This window comes from Jaculus jaculus, chromosome 4, assembly GCF_020740685.1.
Source record: "Jaculus jaculus isolate mJacJac1 chromosome 4, mJacJac1.mat.Y.cur, whole genome shotgun sequence".
Taxonomy (NCBI): Eukaryota; Metazoa; Chordata; class Mammalia; order Rodentia; family Dipodidae; genus Jaculus; species Jaculus jaculus.
Window position 1 is genome coordinate 40,557,860 of NC_059105.1, and position 6,275 is coordinate 40,564,134.

The following is a 6,275-nucleotide window of genomic DNA, read 5'->3' on the forward strand; positions in this document are numbered from 1 at the left end:
TAAAGAATTTTTAGTCACTGATTCATACTGTTCTCTGTTTATACAAAAATTACGTTTAGTAGCTAATTTTCATTCATGGTATCCCAATATTTTATCAATGATAAAAGGAAGGCAAAATAGAAATCTACAAGAAGTCTTGAGTGAGTCACGATTGACATCACATTTCAGTGTTGTTGAGTACCAACTAAACATTAGGTACTACTACATGATTTTCTCAACAAGCTACTGAGATACGTGACCATAAACTACTATTTCAGTTCTCTCCAGTTTCTTTTAGCTGCTTCAGTCACCAGAAACTCTCTCCAATCATGCCTCATATCCTGTACGGCTATACCTCGGCCATAATCCTCAACAATCCTCTTAGATCTACATTGTCAGGACTTCAGGCCTCTTTTTATGGGCCTGGTCATCTGTGGTCTCATGTTTTGTGTTCTAGTTAAAAACTATATGTTCAATTGGTTGATCTGCCCCTTCTTGGCAGTTCTCTAGGATGACCCAATGACCCAACATCAAGATTCTGAGAGTTCCTTCAGACCTCAGATTGCTCCTACTTCTGGATTCTTTCTTCATTCAAAACTTCTTCCAAGTCTGTCTTTTCCACAGTTATCTTATCCCGAGTTGCCCATGTATTCCTTACTGTTGTTGTGGCTTTCTTCCTGGGCCGTCCAGGCCTCCTCTGCTGAGGCCCATCTGACACTGCTGTGCGCAACCCTGTCTCAAGAGGGAACATGAGGAATCCACAGCTTCAAGTTTCTCCTTGATGAATCTCTCTGAGTTGAGTCATAAAGTTGTTCTAACAAATTGGGAAATTCCGGGGCTCACTCCTACTGTGTGGAAGAGCCAAGTTAGCCATAGGACTAAGAATGTTCCCAATAGTATTGAAATCCAGGCGTAAGGCTGCCAGCAGGTGGGGCCAACACTGCAGTTCAGAGCAGGATGGATTCCGGTGATGCAGCCACCACTCCAGAATGCCTGGCTGGCTGGCTGTGCATGACTTGGTCCTTGATTCTGGTTCGCCTCCCCGCCCACATGTTCTTGCAATTACAGGTTTGGCTTGGATACGCTGAGTTGCTGGCAGAGTTCTGCTGATCTTCTCCTTTGTTTTGCTGGCTAGACTGTAAAGTCCCTGAGGGTAAAACTTCCTTTCCAAGTGTTTATTAAGCACCTACTGTATTTCAGCAGAAGCAAATTAAACATTATACTAATGACACATAAGCTGTAGGTGTCTTTACTTATATGCAGACCTTTTAATGGTAACATATTCACAGGCTGCAGTGTTATACCATGGGGCTGTGTCATTTTGTAAAATCTGCAAGAGAGATAGATATTCTGGGCACAGTTGACTAAAACAGCTGTTTGCCCAACTCTTCTTCATTTTACTTTGTCTTATGACAGGTGGTCTTTGAGTAACCAGGGTAAGCCTCATAGGCTTGCATCTAGTGTAGTGGCACAAGGTCCTAGGCTTGGCTCAATGTTTTGTCATTTTTCTAATGAAATTCCGAAAACTTTTAAAGATGACGACTCACATTTTCATTCTGCACTAGGCCCCACCAGTTATGTGACTGGCTCTGGGAGTGGCGAGAGACATTTTTGGATCCAGATAAAGGGAAAGTTGAACTGACGATAATGAGGACTTAGTGGGATATAGTTATGTGGTTCATAGTCACTTCCATGTGGAGTTAAGTTCTTGCCAGCTCTACAGTACAGAATGGCTTCCAGGAATACTCCATGGTTCCCTCAGGGCATGATGCATGAAGCAGAGCCAGAGGCATATCACAGAGGTACCAGCAGTATGGAAGAGGTGGGAGAGAAGATATGGAACCATGGCCTAACCTGTAAAAATACTTCTGGGGCTGAGGAGTTGGTTCAGCAGTTAGAGGTGCTTGCTTGCAAAGCCTGCTGATATGATATGTGTTCAGTCCTCCCCAGCATCCAGATAAAGCAGACACAAAGGGGCACATGTGCCTGTGATCCCAATTCTCATATGATGGGAGGTGGAGCCAAGAAAATGTGAAGCTCACTGGGCCAGCTAGATGAGTGGTCCTTTGCTGTGGCAATAGATTCTGCCTCAAAGAAGATGGACAAAGAGCACAGACCTTTGCGGTTGTCTTAGGACCTCCACATGTGTGCCATGACATGTGTATGCCCCCAACATACCCACAAAGATAACCAGATACATAAAAACTAAAAATAAACCTTTCTAGCAACAGGAACATGAAGTTGTAAGTAAAGGATGTAGCTACTGAGAATCTCCATCCCCAACAGAAGTGTTGTGCTACAGGAATGCATATGTTGTCACAGAACATACAATAACAAATACACAGTATTATTCCCTTCTCCATGTGTGGTGCTTTGATTCAGGTGTCCCCCATAAACTTAGGTGTTCTGAGTGCCAGGTTCCCAGCTGATAGAGATTTGGGAATTAATGCCTCCTGGAGGGAGTGTATTTTGGGGGACGGACTTATGGGTGTTATAGCCGGTGTCCTCTTGCAAGTGTTTGGCACACTCTCCTGTTGCTATTGTCCATCTTATGTTGGCCAGGGGGTGATGTCCACCCTCTGCTCATGCCATCGTTTTCCCCTGCCATCATGAAGCTTCCCCTTGAGCCAATAAGCCAAAATAAATCTTTTTTTTCCCACAAGCTGCTCTTGGTTGGGTGATTTCTGCCAGCAATTCAATCCTGACTGCAACACCATGATAATCCTAAGAAGTAGAACTGATCAGAATTTCTAGTTTTGGTAAACAAAAGTCGCAAAACCACCAAGAACAAGTGGGAAGTTGCACATGAGGAATGTTGCATCTCTAGTATTAATGGCAAACCAGATAGCAACAATTGCAGAAGAATGAGTTAGTTTTACATTCTTTTTAAAAAGACGAATGATCAGGGTCCATTGTGGAAGAGGTAGTGTAAAGAATGTACGAACCAAAGGAAGGGTAGGACTCCTTACAGAATGCTCCTTAAGACACAAAATGGCCTGGATATCGAAGTGCCTGACACTACCTGCATAAGACCATCATAATAGGAGGAAAAGATGGTGACATCAAAATACAAGAGACTGATTGAGAGGGGATAGGGGTATGATGGAGAGTGAAGATTCAAAGGGGAAAGTGGGGGGAGGGAGGGAATTACCATGGTTTATTGTGTATAATTATGGAAGTTGTCAATAAATAAATAAATAAGTAAGTAAAAAGACAGATGAGGGCTGATGAGATGGCTTAGTGGTTAAGACACTTGCCTGCAAAGCCTAATGACTCATGCTGGAGAGCCAGACATACAAGGTGACACAATCGTGCAAAGTCTCACATGCACACAAGATGGCTCAAGAGTATGGAGTTCTATTACAGTGGTTGGAGGCCCTGGCATGCCAATTTTCTCTTTCTTTCTCCAGCTCTCTCACTCTCTTGCATAAAAAATAAAAAGGCCAGTCTGTTGGGCTGGCCTCAAAAAGAAAAAAAAAAAAAAAAAAAGAAGACGAGCCATGCATGGTGGTGCATGCCTATAAGCCTAGCACTTGGGAGGTATGTGTAAGAGGATAGTTTGAGGCCAGCCTGGACTACAGAGTTCAAGTTTAGCCTGGGTTAGAGAGAGAGAGAGAGACTGTGCCTTGAAAAAAATTAAAATTATAAACAATAAAATGACAGCTGATCAAATAGCAAATGATTGTCACGTAATTACTCATTTGTGCCTGCAAAAGTACATGTAGATGGCTGGAGATGTGGTTCAGTGGTTAAGGTGCTTGTGTGCAAAGCCTAACCACTGGAGCTTGATTTCCCAGTGCCCATGTAAATCCAGATCCACAAAGTAGTGCATGCTTCTGGAGTTTGTTTGCAGTGGTTGGAGGCCCTGGCCTGCCCATTGTCTCTCTATCTCCTCTCTCTCTCTCTATCTCCTCTCCTTCCCTCCTTCCCTCCCTCCTTCCCTCCCTCCCTCCCTCTATCCCTCCCTCCCTCTCTCTCTCTCTCTCTCTCTGTCTCTCTCTGCTTGGTCTGTCAGCCATCATCGATGGCAAGATCTCCTATGTGCATGGGGGCTTCTCTCCCTCCAGACCCTGGATCAGATTCGAACAGTTTACAGAAAGCAAGCGATGCCTCATAACAGGCCTGTGTGTCACCTTTTGTGGTCTGACCCTTGAAGACACATCAGGCTGGGTCATGATGCCCTGTGGGGCTGCCACCTACTTGGCAGTGACATGGTGGCCCAGTTCAGTGAAGCTGATGACATGGATGTGATCTGCTATGCCCACCAGCTGGTGATGGAAGGATGCAAGTAACACTTCATTGAGACCACACTCATTACATGGCTGGCACCCAACTAATGCCACCGCTGTGGGAATATGGCAACCATCCTGGAGCCGGATGAGCATCTCCAGAAAAATTTTATCATTTTTAAGGCTATACTCCAGGAGACACATGGCATCCCTTCACAAACCCTGTGGCTGATGGCTTCCTGTGGCCCCTCAGCCCCAGCCTCTCTGGCCCTTGGACCACAGTGATTGCACTCTTCCCAGCTGGAGAGTAGTTTGCCAGGGCTGACCCAGCTCTGCTCACCCCATGGTGAGGACTTCTCAGGGCAAGGCACTAGCTCCACATCCTACTATCTTTTCTCCCCATTTGATCTATAAAATGTCCCATCATTTTTCATTGTTCTTTTTCTCCTTTTTTTGTTTGTTTCTACATAAAAAGTTTTGAGAAAAAATATAATAAAGGAAAAATACATGTAGAAAAAGTATGTAGCTAATAAAGGGATGCTATTTTTAAAGAATTTGCAATAATTATATTTCTTAGTTTTCGAAGTGTAGTTTGCCATGACTTCCTCATTCTAAATTCCCTTACAAACTAAGTTTTGTGTTGTTTTTCTTAAAGATGATCTTTTTTTTAAATTTTTTTGTTCATTTTTTTATTTTTATTTATTTGAGAGGGACAGACATAGAGAGAAAGACAGATAGAGGGAGAGAGAGAGAATGGGCGCGCCAGGGCTTCCAGCCACTGCAAACGAACTCCAGACACGTGCTCCCCCTTGTGCATCTGGCTAACGTGGGACCTGGGGAACCGAGCCTCGAACCGGGGTCCTTAGGCTTCACAGGCAAGCGCTTAACCGCTAAGCCATCTCTCCAGCCCTTAAAGATGATCTTTAAGCATCAGTCCTCACAGAATCTGGGGCCTACCTGTGCGTACCGAACACACAAGAGACACTGGGCACGTGATTTACCACACTCCTCACTGTATCCCTCCCAGTCCTTGTAGTTTCTGTTCTGCAGAGGCAGACATGGAGACCACCCATCAACTGCAGGACAAATTTCTTTCTCAGTCTGTCCTTCCTAAAGTCTGTGAATCTACCCATTGTGCTCTAATTCCTGGAACAGTGGTTATATCAATGCTGAGAAGCCCTCTCAGAGCAAGTAGGCAAGGTGATAGGTTCTATAATGGCTAGCCTCTCTTTCATAGCTCAGATTGCTTTCATATTTTCAAAATGAATATCATCATACTTGAGCATTCATGGAGGAAACTGATTTATACCATAGGAACTCTGTATGTATTTTATGAATTGTTTCTCTAGGTTAATAATTTTCAGAGGCATTTTAGAGCAGTTTCTTACATTTTTTTTTTTTTTTTTGCATTTCCTTTAGTGGGTCTTGTAACTATGAAACACTGAGGCTTAGAATTAATACCTAAGAGAATTGGGTTGTGCAGTAAATAATCAGCAATGTTGTCATGCATTCATACCTCACACCTTCTGAAGGATTTCCTGGTACCTATTTCAGGTATCAGATACCAACAGGGAGGAATATCCATGCCGTCATTGTGTCTGTTTCACAGTTTTGCATTTTCACAAACCAAATCATCTTAAAATGAAGGAACACCTGTATTCAATTTCCTTGGAATGTACAAGTGAATTCTCTTATACTCCTCATTTCAGATGAGGGTTTCTGGATGACACCATCTGGGAAATGTCACTTTGATTAAAGTAAATATTCAACATAGTTAACACTGGGAGCCTATTTGAGTTTCCTTAAGTAGCCACATCTTACAGAAGCAGGAGGCAGCTGGCTCTTTGCGTTGGGAGAATTTGAGAGTGATGCATTCCATGGTTTGGTGTCAGTCGAATGGCAGTGTGTGGCCCACTGAGTTCTGAAGGGTTTTGTGTATTTTCCTTTTCTTACCATTGGGCTATTTTTTTTCTCTTCTAGTTTATTTTGACACTAAGAAGAAAATATATAAAAATAAAAAACTCAGCTTTATGATTGCCAAGTTTTTCTTTCAAACTTAGAAAAGAA

The 6,275-nt window shown here is 43.2% G+C and overlaps 1 pseudogene; it reads left to right on the forward strand.

Moving 5' to 3' along the window:
• Positions 1 to 3,990: 3,990 nt before the first annotated feature.
• On the forward strand, positions 3,991 to 4,519 carry LOC101594060 (annotated as a pseudogene).
• The last annotated feature ends 1,756 nt before the right edge of the window (positions 4,520 to 6,275 follow it).